The 15,000-nt window shown below is 33.2% G+C and overlaps 1 protein-coding gene across 1 annotated transcript in view; it reads right to left on the bottom strand.

Moving 5' to 3' along the window:
- Positions 1-15,000, bottom strand: part of LOC119601027 (muscle calcium channel subunit alpha-1-like) — a 188,395-nt gene that overhangs the window by 171,805 nt on the left and 1,590 nt on the right.

Raw genomic sequence — 15,000 nt, 5'->3', positions numbered from 1 at the left:
AACGAATATTATCGTCAGAATATTTTAACGATAAATATCGGTACAAATGTGAGAATGTCAAAGTTGTATAAAAAATAAATAAAATTATTAAAAAAAAGTTTATGCATAAAAATGGAAAAAAAAGAATAAGTATTAAATTATAAGCGAAAATTTTGTGTAATTTAATAATTTTTCCTTAGGAAGAAAACACGAGGCCCTCGAGCCACAGCAGCACAACATGCCGCACTTCTTTCTTTCCTGGAAAATGAAAAAGGTTTGGCTGAAGGGAAATTTGCTGCCTTGCATGGTAAGGAAATGGCAAGGAAGAAATGGGAAGATTTGGCCAATGAAATAAACAAAATTCCAGGTGCATTTAAAAGTGCTGACCAATGGCAAATTGTAAGTATTTTTACCATAACTTTACAAATTATTTATTTGTTATTTAAATTCTAGGTTTGGAGGGACATGAAATCAAAAGCTTCCTCAAAATTTAAAATTTTAAAAAGAGAGAGAGCAAAGACTGGAAATAAACCCCTATCAGAAGATTTCCTTTCACCCTTGGAAGAGAGAATAGTAGGGATTGTCGGTTGGGAATACATGATGGGGAATGAAAGTGTTCCAGACAGTTTTGATACCACTGTGGTAAGTTAATTATGAATACGATTTAAATTAATATACACTTATATTGCATTCTACAATATATACAACAGTTAAATGAAGAAATCACGATCACTGGACAAGAGGAAAATGTTACAGAAACAGTAGAATTTGAATGTGAAGCAAGTATTTCAGAAGTTCCCACTACATCGAACTGCGGAAACGGAAATAAAAGTGAAATACCAAAAAAGCGCCAAAAAAGGGAGTGTTCTATTAAAGAAGAGTTTTTACAAATTGCAAAAACTCAGGCTGATGCAATGATGGTGAGTGTCTACAGTGTCTGATTATATATTAGGTCTACTGAAGATGTAGGGTACATATAATTGGACTTGACTGATTAAACTTACTTGTTAATATACATAAATAATTTATAACTTTTTTATCATTTTCAGAATTTAGCAAATGCGCAAAAAGAAACGGCAAAAGCTTTAAATAAAATATCGGATAGTTTCGTCGTTCTAAACGAGATTTTGGCCTCTTATAAGAGAATGGAAATTGTACTTTCAAATATAGAAGAAAGCGTCAAATTAAATAACTTTGTTTTTAAACCTTAATTGTATTTATTGTTTTTATTTTGCCTTTTTTATTGTTTAAATTTAAAATAAAATCTTAATTTTTATTAAAAATGTTTATGAATAATTTATTTAGTAGCTATTTATTAAATAATTAACTAAAGTATTGTTCAATAATTTGGTTTTGAATGCGTCTTGCTACTGAAAGTAGTGATTGGTTTTGTTCTAGGGATTCGTCTTGACTTTGAAAATGTACTTCATCATTAAACTCATTAGATGAGAAGTTGTTATTCTGACATTTAATGTTATGCAGTACTGTACAAGCATTTACTATTTTCCCGGCAAAAGCAGGTTTGTATTGTAGAGTTCTGTGCCTTGAAAGACATCTCCATGTTGCTTTTATAACACCAAAAGCCCTTTCGATGCAGTTACGAGTTTTACAAAGCGCTTCATTATATCTAAATCTTGGTGTACCGGGAGTTTCCTCTGGCAAAGGAGTCATAAGCCAAGGCTCTAAAGGATATCCCATATCACCTGAAGTATGTAATTATAGATAGTTCCTTTATGTTTATACGTATTTGTATATACATAAATATTATCATATAATTGACCTATTAAAAACGTTCTTCTCTCTCCACTATTGAATGTCCTTTCCAGTAAAGTTCGTACAGGACTTGAGCTCCATATATATGCATCATGTCTGGAGCCTGAGTACTGTGCATTCACATTTAATATTTTTAAGTATGGATCACAAATCTAAAGGTAATGCATAATTTATATTTTAAGTCTGTAAAATACCAATTTCCATTCATATTATACCATTTGCACATTTAAAGAATGGTAACCATGGTGGTTAACGTAAGCTCCTTCGTTGTTTGGAGGAGCAAGAATAGCAACGTGAGAACAATCAATAGCACCAATACAGCCGTCAAAGGGATATGAACTGTTTCGAAATTGTTCTTTAACACTGTTCCTTTCATACGTTGTTATCGGGAACTTGACCCATTGCTTCAATAACACATCATTGATTGCATCAGTAACTCTATGTAAAGAACGACTAAATGAGGGTTGGCTTATAGAAATGCCCCACTGTTCACCCACAGGCCTTTGAAAACATCCCGTTGCATAAAAGCGAATTGCAGAAAGAATCTTAAAAAGCTGTCTTATTTACTTATTGGTAATTTTAAAGATGAATTGTCTACCTGTTTTTCCGGGGAAATTCCAGTAATCCTATTACAAGTGAATCTGTGTTGTATTGAATCAATAATGTCATGCATTTTACTTTTATCTATCCTATAGAGCAATACAAATTCGCGATCACTCAAATCAAATGGATTTTCCATATTTCGAAGTATTCTTCGTTCTTGAGTCCGAATATGATGTTGAAAATGATCTTCCAAATACATACCAATATATTCAAATGCCATTTTTGTGCAATTTTGTAATATTAAATAATTTATTTAAATTATTCTTCTATTTGATCAATAAAACAATGTTAGCAATTGATAAAAAGTTTTATATTTTATTGAAAGTTACCTTTTTTGTTAAATTTATCTATAGAATTAACAACATTATAAATATCGTTATGTTTTAACAAGAACTATTTGTTAGTCGTTAGCTTATCGAAGGTTTTCGTTAACTACCGACAATGATTACCGACAAAAATAGAAAATATTTTACTACAGAATAGCACTTAACTAGAATTATCGTTAACTAACGAATTTTGACTATTTAACGACAAAATTTTGTCGTTAAAAAGTTACTGAATTGCGGTACTGATAATATAACGCTCTTTTTTAAATCGATTCGGTCGAAAAACTTCCCGCACCGAAAGCAATTTCTAAAATGCTTTCGATCCTTATTATACAAATATTATTTTAATCATTTTCATAAAAAAGTATACTCTTTACTATAACATGCAATATTATAGCGATTTCTTAAAATTTCCATAACAAGGATTCAAAGAACAATGTTCTCTTTAAGATAGTGTAATACAAATGCAAAAAGGTTGGCAACAATATATATTTTTCTCATATAGAACTAGTAAGAGCTCTATAAAAAAAAACAGTCAGTACGAATTTTATTATAAAATATCAAAAAATACCAATTGTACCAAAAAGTCTCCCTTTTATTTCTAGGTTCAATATTATAGAAAATTCAAAAAGTACTCTTCTCACATAATCCAGGGTCGCTCGTAAGCGAGTTGAAAAAAAACAAAAACATGTAAATATCGCTTACGAAGCGAATGCAAAACACATAAAACTCTAATTAAAATTGTGCTCGCGTGTTGAAAAATAAAACTCGCGATTTTGAATTTTAAAACGAGCGATATAAATAAAATAGCGATCGCGAGCGATATTTTTACCTACCCTGGTTTATTATACCCTACACCACTATAGTGGGTGTATGGTATAATACCTTGTGCGCAAGGTACAGGCCGCAATTTTCAAGATAATTTGATGAAATTTGGACCAAGCATGTTTGGCACAAGGACGAAGCCTATTGAAAATGGTTGAAATCAGTCCATTATTTCACCTAGCCCCCATACAACCGTACCTCCCTATTTGGGCTTTCTATGCCATAATTACGTCAAAAAGTTTTATATAAGTATAAAAAAGTTTTATATAAGTATAAATGATACTGCAGATTTTCGTAACGATCGGCCCTTATTTGACCCTAGCCCCCATACAAACTCCCCTTCAAAAAATGTCTTAAACGTCTAAAATTTACTTGTAACCATTTGTATCGCCATGAAACTCAACATAATTAACTATTATATAAAAAGATATCTTTTTCCTATATAAAGCCTCATTAAGAAAATTTGTTTTTTATCAATAAATTGCTTAAATACTTTGGAATTAAGGTAAAATTCAACATAAAAGTTTCTTTGTGAAAAATAAAAATGTTTAAAATATACTCATGGTGTAGGGTATTATATGGTCGGCCATGCCCGACTATACTTTCCTACTTGTTTCGTTTAGCGTTGTTGTTTCTCATTATGTTTTGCTATTGCTATAATAATGATATAGTCGGGAAAATGAAATAAATTAAAATTTTATAAAATTGATATTTTTTAAATACACTATGGTGAAGGGTATATAAGATTCGGCACAGCCGAATACAGCACTCTTACTTGTTTTTTTATAAATTGTTTTATAAATAACTCAACTTACAAAACAACTTATTAGCAGCCAAAAAATCAAGGATTTCTTTTGGGACATCACGAACAAAATTAAGTGCTTTCCTTTAAATTCTACTTACTTTGGGAGTTAAGTTTTTACTGCGATATTATAGCAAAATCGTAATGTCTACAAAATTGTCTTTCCAAAAAGACATAAAAACTCAAAATTGGTTAAAAAAGTTTTGAGTTATTAAAATTTCCCCCGAGAATTTTGTGGTTCCGAAGACACATATGTATATGTATGACCAAAATGTCCATATTTGACCCCCTCTGACTCCGGCAGTTCTTGACCGATAGAGCTTAAAATTTGTGTCTGGCCTTGGTGCAAATCGGAAGACATCGATTTTTAAAATTGGGTCACTTGACACGAAATTCCCCATATATTAATCATACTTTATGCTAAATAGTCGATATATGTATTATCCTTTAAGAAAATTTATTTAAACAAATTATATTCAAAAGCGTTTTTTAGTGTTTAAAAAAATGGTCTTGAATTGACCCAAAGTACGACAGAGAGTTAATTTCGAAGAAGTTTTATTCCTAGATTTCTGGATATATTTTCGTGTAGTTTGTCAAAATGCATTCATAGTTGAATGTACAATATTTTGCTATTTTCAATAAAAAAATATCAAAAACTTGACTTTGACCCGGGTTTGTAAAGGGTTAAGGATTTTCGATTTCAGGAAAATTATTAGCAATAACTTTCTATGGACTCGGAAATAATACAATCAATTTACTCGACCGTCCGTGTGTCCATGTAAACGTTGTTATCAAAGTATAGCTCGCAATTTTCAAGATAATTTGATGAAATTTGGCATATACGTTTTTTTACCCTTATTGGAAATGGTTAAAATCGGTTGAAGCTAAAGAGCTGAAATTTGGACAGAAGGTTGGTTTCCCACCAAATAGATCCACTAAGACGGGATTTTTGTTTGTTTAGGGGGCAAAAAGGGTAAATTCGGTAACCTCATATCTCCTAAACAGTTTAAAACTTATCGTCGTTCATTTAAAAAAATAAGCGGACAGGTGTCTGGTACTTTTTTCAAATTCGGCCCCTTTAGGGAATAAACGGTTAAAAACTGTATTTTGGTACTTTTTTGCACCCCATGTATCTTTTAAACCAGAGAACATTCAGAAAATAATGTTGACTCCTTCATAATTTGACGAAAAAATAAAAATATGAATTTAGTACTTTTTGGATATTCGGACGTTTAAGGGGTGAAAATTGTACATATTTTTGGTACTTTTTTCATAAAACATTGTTTTTGGTTTATTACTTATGCATATGAATACATAATAACGGGCTCCCAATACGATGTTGCAACTTTTTGGAATATAATTTTAATTTCGTTAATTGGGAGGAAAAAAGTATCAAAAGGGGTAAAAATGGGAAATTTGATTTTTTTCTTGGAGCCCCCATATGAATTAAATAGAAAAATTCTTATATCTGAGACACTATTAGAGCTAGAATCTTTAAATATTACTTGAAGTACTTTGACATTTATGTGAACATTTAGAAAATAATTGGCGGACTTGAATGGGGGACTTGGCACTTCCCATATTAATTAAATACAAAAATTCGTTTATCTGGGAAACTAATAGAACTAGATTCTTCAAATTTTGCATAAATTACTTTAATATTCAACTGAACATTTTGGAGGAAAACGAGCGGGTGGCGTGGAGCCCCCATATGAATTAATTAGAACAAATCGTATATCTTAGAAACTATTAGAGCTAGAATCTTAAAATTTACTTGAGAAACTTTGACATTCATCTGAACAATTAGGGTATAACGGGCGGACTTTCAATGGGGAACTTGACAACTTCCATATGATTTAAATATAAAATTTCGTTTATCTTGGAAACTAATAGAACTAGATTCTTAAAATTTTGCAGAAATTACTTCAATAATCATCTGAGCATTTTGGAGGAAAAAGTTCGCACTTTCATCTGGGGAACTTGAGCATGAATGAAATAGAAAAATTGTATATCTGAGAAACTATAAGAGATAGAATCTTCAAATTTTACATAACGGGCTTTAAATTGGGGGCTTTGCACCTCATAAATGAATTAAATACAAAATTTCGTATATCTTGGAAACTATTATACTATTCAAATTTTCTTAGATTGATAGAAATTGGCGAACTTTCAGTAATTTGCTTGACATCTCTATCTAACTAGAATCATAAAATCAAACTTATATAAAAGAGGATTTTTTGATATTGCAGATACGTATATGTATATACATTTACAATAATAATATTTATTTTATTCCATTACGATGAGGGTAGCGATGCACACTGGGTACAGCTAGTTATACCCTACACCACTTTAGTGGGTTTGTGCTGATGTTTGTAACACAAAGAAATATTCGTCTAATACCCACCTTAAAGTATACCAATCGGCTTAGAATCATTTTCTGAGTCGATTAAGCTATGGGAATACGTACCTTTGTATGGGGGCTATGGGAAATTATGGATCGGTTGTTATAATTCATAACGTGTGAAAAAATTTCTGAGAAAACTTCTTAAGTATTACGACAAAAACGTAATTTTTTCGAGGCAGACCTAAACTTTTACTACTTACGTTGTGGACCGATTTGACTGTTTTTCATTACCAAACTTGTTTAGGACAATGGTAAATGTTTTCAGTGAATTTGGCTGATTTGAAATTTTACAGTGTCTTTCTGTCGGGAAAAAACTATATGATACTTTTTATTTTGTACTTTCAATTGGGCGAGTTCTAAAATTTTTTGCGGACAACTTTGACATTCATAAGAATAGTTGTTGACAAAATGGGCGGAATGGTTATAGTGGGCGTGACACCTTCCACATTAAGAAAATATTAAATCATTATTTCTTAGAAAATATAACAATTATGGGTAATAAATTAGCGGACTACCAATGGTTGCGTGGCACCTCCCTTATGAATTAAATACAAACATTCGTTTCTCTGGGAAACTAATAGAGCTAGATTCTTGAAATTTTGCAAGATGAACTTTAATATTCGTCTGAACATTTTAAGGAAAATTGGCTTTCATTAGGGGGCTTGGAACATCCAATATAAATTAAATACAAAAAATAGTTTAACTGGGAATCTATTAGAGCTAGATTCTTCAAATTTTGCATGAAGAACTTTGACATTTGGGAGAAAATGCGCGGACATTCAATGGGAAGCTCGGCACCTCCCATATGACTTAAATATATAATTTCGTATATCTGGGAAACTTTATATTATTCATATTTTTCATAGATTACATTAAAATCTAAATTTACGTTTGGAAAAATTAGCGAACTTGCAATAATTTGCGTGACTTCTCCCATATGTAAAAAATTTTATATCTGGACAAATATTACAGTTAGAATCTTCGCAAAGGGGGTTATTATAATTACATTGTTTTTAGGGTAGCAAATAAAACTAGGTAGCAACAAATAAAACTATAAATTTTTAAATATCTTGAATATTATCAAACTGCAAGACATAGGCTTTAATTGGGAAGTAAAACGATTAAAATCGGATAAACAGTTTAGAAAAAAATATGATGTCAAATTTAATGCTTGTTGAAAAAAATCCAAAAAATATGAATATTAAACCTCGATAAAATCTGGACCGTAACGAATCTGAAAACTTTGGAGAACTTGAAATTCCGTATTTACATGAAAAATGTGTGTACCGAATTTCATCAAAATCGGAGAGGGTCATGTTCAAAATCCTACTTTTTTGTTCGAAATTTTTTGAAATTACCTCTTATCTATTATTTATATAGGCAAGGTCAAATCAAGGACCAATTTTAAATAGTCTTTTGCATTTTTCACATAATACATATCATTGAATTATGTGAAAAATTGCGACCTATACATTATACCTGGACAGCCAGCCGAACAGACGGGTTGACATGGCTTAATCGACTTTCAAAAACTTGATTTGAATTTAGCACTTTTTTCAACGAATTTGCACTTTTTTGACCGTCTGGCAACACTGATGACAACTCATGTTTATTTTAAATGATAAATATTCTTTGCTTTTTATTTTCGAATGCTAGAGTGCAAAATAAAACTATGCTCATTCATTTGAGTAAAGTTTACAAAAATATTTCTGTATTCTTTTCTCAATTTTGTGTATGAAAATACAAAACAAAACAATACACACAAGAATGAATAAAGTAAAAACTGTTTTGTCTTTTCGTACATGAGTAGATGATAACACAACAAAAATTATTAAAAAAATATTAATATAACAGTAGATGGTGGAGGGTATTTTAGATACGGCTCAGCGGAATATAGCACTGTAACTTGTTTATATTCAATCCGTGTGGGAAGGTCAAGACTTTCAGATGACATGAATAGCTAGGCTGCCCATTTTATCCTCATGTATTCATATGTCAAAGGTGTTCATACAAAAGTTGAGGACTCTAGCTCTTATGCTCGATATGCGACTTTTAACACTTATTTTGTATGGGCGTGGAACGTCGCCACTTGAAATAAAAAGTAGCCTATAGTTCCTATAGAATAGACAGTGAAAATTTCGAAAAATCGGTACAATATAAATAAAAACCCTTTACAATTTGGGGATTCTAGTTCTTATATTTTCCCAGATGTAAAAATTTCCCTATTGGTAAACCTGTTATTTTTTCGCAAATAGATAGATAGATAGATAGATAGATAGATAGATAGATAGATAGATAGATAGATAGATAGATAGATAGATAGATAGATAGATAGATAGATAGATAGATAGATAGATAGATAGATAGATAGATAGATAGATAGATAGTAGATAGATAGATAGATAGATAGATAGATAGATAGATAGATAGATAGATAGATAGATAGATAGATAGATAGATAGATAGATAGATAGATAGATAGATAGATAGATAGATAGATAGATAGATAGATAGATAGATAGATAGATAGATAGATAGATAGATAGATAGATAGATAGATAGATAGATAGATAGATAGAAGATAGATAGATAGATAGATAGATAGATATGATAGATAGATAGATAGATAGATAGATAGATAGATAGATAGATAGATTAGATAGATAGATAGATAGATAGATAGATAGATAGATAGATAGATAGATAGATAGATAGATAGATAGATAGATAGATAGATAGATAGATAGATAGATAGATAGATAGATAGATAGATAGATAGATAGATAGATAGATAGATAGATAGATAGATAGATAGATAGATAGATAGATAGATAGATAGATAGATAGATAGATAGATAGATAGATAGATAGATAGATAGATAGATAGATAGATAGATAGATAGATAGATAGATAGATAGATAGATAGATAGATAGATAGATAGATAGATAGATAGATAGATAGATAGATAGATAGATAGATAGATAGATAGATAGATAGATAGATAGATAGATAGATAGATAGATAGATAGATAGATAGATAGATAGATAGATAGATAGATAGATAGATAGATAGATAGATAGATAGATAGATAGATAGATAGATAGATAGATAGATAGATAGATAGATAGATAGATAGATAGATAGATAGATAGATAGATAGATAGATAGATAGATAGATAGATAGATAGATAGATAGATAGATAGATAGATAGATAGATAGATAGATAGATAGATAGATAGATAGATAGATAGATAGATAGATAGAAAGAACGCCTCCTCAAAGTAATTGTGCGATTGAAGGAACACCACAAAATAATAAAGACGACGTCCAGAGTGATTCTTTTACCAAACTGGGGAAACTAATAGGTGAACTAATAGCGTTTACAAAACCTATGAATAATATACACCTTTCCATTAAAGGACAGCTTACTGCTATACGAGCTGTGTATAATAAAGCTAGCAAAGAAATAGGTCATAGAAGACCAGTTGCAGAACGGGAAGAAGTGGAACAGTCTACGCAGACTTCCCCAAATATATGGCCCAGCAAGAGAGAGCCCAAACGAAATATGGATGACAAAACAACCCCAAATGCCGACTCCAAAAAGGGCAAAACAAGCCCGTCCAGAAAATAAGCAAAAAAAACCTCATCTGCAGAAACTTCGGATAAGGCACCAAAAATTCTCAACAAAAACCCCAGGAGAGTATGCCAAAGCGATTCCAATCTGTAGAAGCTACTGGTAGCAGTCCAGATTCGGATAAGAAACGAACAAGTTGGACGGTGATAAAGAAGAAAAGGTATCCCAGACTACGTAAGTCAAGACCAGATACGATGATAATATCAGCCAAAAATGAAATCTCCTATTCTGATATTCTGAAGAAACTACGATCAGATCCCGAACTAAAAGATCTAGGTGAAGAAGTTAACAAAATTAGGAGAACCCGGAAAGGTGACCTACTTTTAGATTTAAAGACCGGAAGCAAAAACCTATCCGAGAGGTTTGATAAAAAAATCGAAACATCGTTAGAAGGATCAGTTGAAGTAAGAACACATATAGATGAGATGGTAATAGAATGCAAAGATATGGATGACATTACAACAAAACTGGAAATATGTCAATGCCTCTCAAAAGCATTAGAGATACCTAACCTGAAGGAAAGCAGTGTAAAGTCACTCCGAAAAACATATGGAGGAACACAGTCGGCCAAAATAAGCCTCCCAACAGAAATTGCAGTAAAAGCACTCAAGCTAAACAAAATAAAAATTGGCTGGTCCATCTGCCGCTTAAGAGAAGTTGTAACGCTCACCAAATGTTTTAAGTGCTTAGAATTTGGTCACATTTCAAGATTCTGCAAATCGGAGGTTGATAGGTCGAAACTTTGCCTAAAGTGTGGACTTGAGGGACATTTAGTTAAGGATTGTCATGCAGAACCAAGCTGTATGCTCTGTAAAGCAGATGGAAAGGGGGACCTAAAACACATAGCTGGAAGCTATAGATGCGCAATCTTCAAGGAGGCGTTAAGCACCAGATGTAAATGAAGTTTATCCAACTCAACTTAAACCACTGTAGTGCAGCACAAGAGCTTCTAAAACAGACAATTTGTGAAAAAAACATTGACGTTGCCTTAGTAAGCGAGCAATACAAAAACCTAGAAAGAAATATCTGGGAAAGAGATTCAGAAAGCAAAGCAGCGGTGTGGGCATGCGGAAGCAATGCAATAGAGAAAGGAATGAACCATTTAGAGCAACGCTTCGTCAAAGCAAAGATCGGTGGAATATTTATATACAGTTGCTATATATCTCCTAATATAGCACTAAATGATTTCGAAAAAATAATCGATAATTTAGTAAATGATGCGGCCCGACATCGTCCAACCGTTATTGGAGGGGATTTCAATGCCTAGGCAGTAGACTGGGGTAGCCAAAGAACGAACAATAAAGGCAGAATTCTTTTAGAAGCATTCTCTAGACTCGACGTGGTACTGGCAAATAATGGGGAAACGCATACATTTCGGAGAGCAGGTTATGGGTCAATAGTCGATATAACCTTCGTAAGCACAAGCCTAACAAAAAACATGCATTGGGAGGTGAGTGAACACTATACCCACAGCGATCATCAGGCACAATAAACGCCAATACACAATCGCGTTTAGCACACGGAAAATTCTAATTCCAAGGATGGGCGAAGGATAAGTTAGATGAAGATGTTTTTGCAGATACATTCTCTTGTCAAAGGATTGAAAATAGAGCGGTATCCGATATGGCCGAACAAATCGCAGCGGCGCTAAAAACGGCATCTATGCCTAGAAAAAGATCGAGTCAGAGAAGAAAAGAAAACTATTGGTGGAACGATAATATTGCGAAGATAAGAAGAGAATGCCTTAAAACAAGGAGAAAATATCAAAGAAGCAGAGGAAGGCCTGATTTTATTACAAACCGGAAAGCCTATCAAAAATCCAGAAAAGATATACAAGAAGCCATTAGACTCAGTAAAGCTGAATGCTTTAAACAACTATGCGACGAAGCCGATGCCAATCCATGGGGCAATGCATATCGAGTGGTAATGTCGAAGCTAAAGGGGAAAAAGTCCGCCCAAATAACGTGTTCCAAACTTATCAACGAAATAGTGTCCGTTCTATTTCCGGAAGGAGATCCATATTTTGACCTACAATTACCAATGCATGAAGACGTGACTGTAGTGACAGAGACAGAGATTGTAAAACTTTGTTCAAAAATCGGCGATAACAAAGCTCCAGGCTTAGACCTCATCCCTAACAGGGCCCTGAAAATGGCTCTTAAGATAAGACCAGAAATCTTCGCTAATCTGTTAACAGCTGCCTCAGAGAAGGAAAATTCCCAGACATCTGGAACAAACAAAGACTCATTCTGATACCAAAACCAGGAAAGACGCTAGGTGAACCACAAGCATATAGACCAATTTGTCTTCTTGATACAATTGGCAAATGCTTAGAACGCATTATATATACAAGGCTATCGGATGCCGTCGAACAAAGTGAAGGTCTTTCTAAGAGACAGTATGGCTTTAGAAAGGCAAAGTCAACAATCGACGCATTGAACTTTGTAATTGACTCTGCAAGGGAAGCAATTACAGCAAAAGGCAAGAACAGGAAATACTGTGCTATCATCACACTGGACGTAAAAAATGCTTTCAACTCTGCTGGTTGGAAACATATTATATCATCTTTACGATCAATTAATGTCCCGGAGTATTTAATAAATATAATTAAAGACTACTTCTCTAACAGAACATTGTGGTTTGAATCAGACGAAGGTACGGAATCGTACAATATCTCATCAGGAGTTCCCCAGGGATCGGTTCTAGGTCTGCTCCTATGGAATATTATGTACAACGGTATATTCAACCTAAAAATCCCAGAAGAAGCGACCTTGGTAGGATTTGCGGACGACATTGCAATTCTTATCAGAGCACGACAATTGGACGAGGTTCAACTATATGCAGACGAATCTGTCGAAACTATAAGAAACTGGATGAAAGTTATGAATCTACACCTGGCAGACCACAAGACAGAGGCCGTGCTCATAAGCGGAAAGAGAAAAAGAGAGACTCTCTCATTTACAGTAGGAACATCCGTAATTAAATCAGCCGAATCTCTTAAATATTTAGGCATAATGGTTGATGATAGGCTCAACTTCAAAAAACACGTTAACTACGCTTGCAATAAAGCAACAGCAGTAGCAAACGCCCTAGCAAGAATGATGCCAAACATTGGCGGACCCCGACAGAGCAGAAGAATTCTGATTTCTAGAGTAACGAATTCAGTTCTTCTTTATGGTGCACCAATATGGGAAAGTGCATTAACTAAAACAATATCGAAGGATATGATCTCCTGATATGAGAGTGTGTAGTGGCTTTCGTACAATCTCTGCAGCAAACGTAGTAGCAGGTATAATACCTATAGACCTAGCAGCCAGAGAACTATCGGCAATTTACGAAGAAAGACTTCGAAATCCAGATTTGACAAAGAAAGAAATAAGCAACATAGAAAGAGAAAAAACCATGACAGAATGGCAAAGGAGATGGGAAAGCTCAACTAAGGGACGTTGGACCTTCAAACTTATCCCAAACATCAGAGCATGGATAAATAGAAGACAAGGCGAACTAACTTTCCATATGACGCAATTCCTTACAGGACATGGAATCTACAGGAGCTATCTACACCGCTTTGGGCATGATAACTCACCAAGATGCCCAAAATGCCCAGAGGAAGATGAAACTGCGGAGCATGTAGTTTTTATTTGCCCCCAATTCTCAGAATTACGAACATGGTTAGAGTCATGCATAAGAGAAGAACTAAACACAGGAAACATAATCGGAATCATGATGGCGTCAGAACACAATTGGTTCATGGTAAACGCATATTTAACAGCCGTAAATAATGCATTGCGAGATGCAGAAATAACTCGAAAATTGCAGGATGAATCTCACACAATAACAAATGCAGTGAATTAAAGAATATCAGCTAAAAGGCTGACCACCCCGCGAAGTAGTACCTGGTGGTAGTTCCGCAGAGTGCGGTGTTGACGATGGAGGTGGTTTTAGTCGGTAGGAATCCGACATACCCAGTTTGGGACCTATGTAAGGTTTCCACCTCCACAATACAAAAAAAAAAAGATAGATAGATAGATAGATAGATAGATAGATAGATAGATAGATAGATAGATAGATAGATAGATAGATAGATAGATAGATAGATAGATAGATAGATAGATAGATAGATAGATAGATAGATAGATAGATAGATAGATAGATAGATAGATAGATAGATAGATAGATAGATAGATAGATAGATAGATAGATAGATAGATAGATAGATAGATAGATAGATAGATAGATAGATAGATAGATAGATAGATAGATAGATAGATAGATAGATAGATAGATAGATAGATAGATAGATAGATAGATAGATAGATAGATAGATAGATAGATAGATGTTTTTTATTCCAATGACAAAAACAATATAGGTATTCATTACTTATACAACATTGGCTATTGTTGTTATGCCAAAAATTAGTTATATTCCTGATGGTGACATGTCATAATGTCCAATATAAAAATATTCCTGAACTGTAAAATCTGTATGTTGCATTTTGGATTCCCTTAAAATGATATCTGCACAGTTGGCCTTCGAACGGATTCGCCAAAATAAACTTTTTTTGATGAAGTGTCATTAAGACAGACCAAAAAGTCTCTTACTGTTCATGAACATTAGGACCCATCAAGATTTTAAGGAAAAGCTTA

Source organism: Lucilia sericata, unplaced genomic scaffold (assembly GCF_015586225.1).
Source record: "Lucilia sericata isolate MDLA Ls3-8-SP2 unplaced genomic scaffold, ASM1558622v1 Contig000136F_arrow, whole genome shotgun sequence".
In the NCBI taxonomy this organism is placed as follows: Eukaryota; Metazoa; Arthropoda; class Insecta; order Diptera; family Calliphoridae; genus Lucilia; species Lucilia sericata.
Note: the sequence above shows the minus strand (reverse complement) of the source record. Positions and strands in the feature narration are given on the sequence as shown.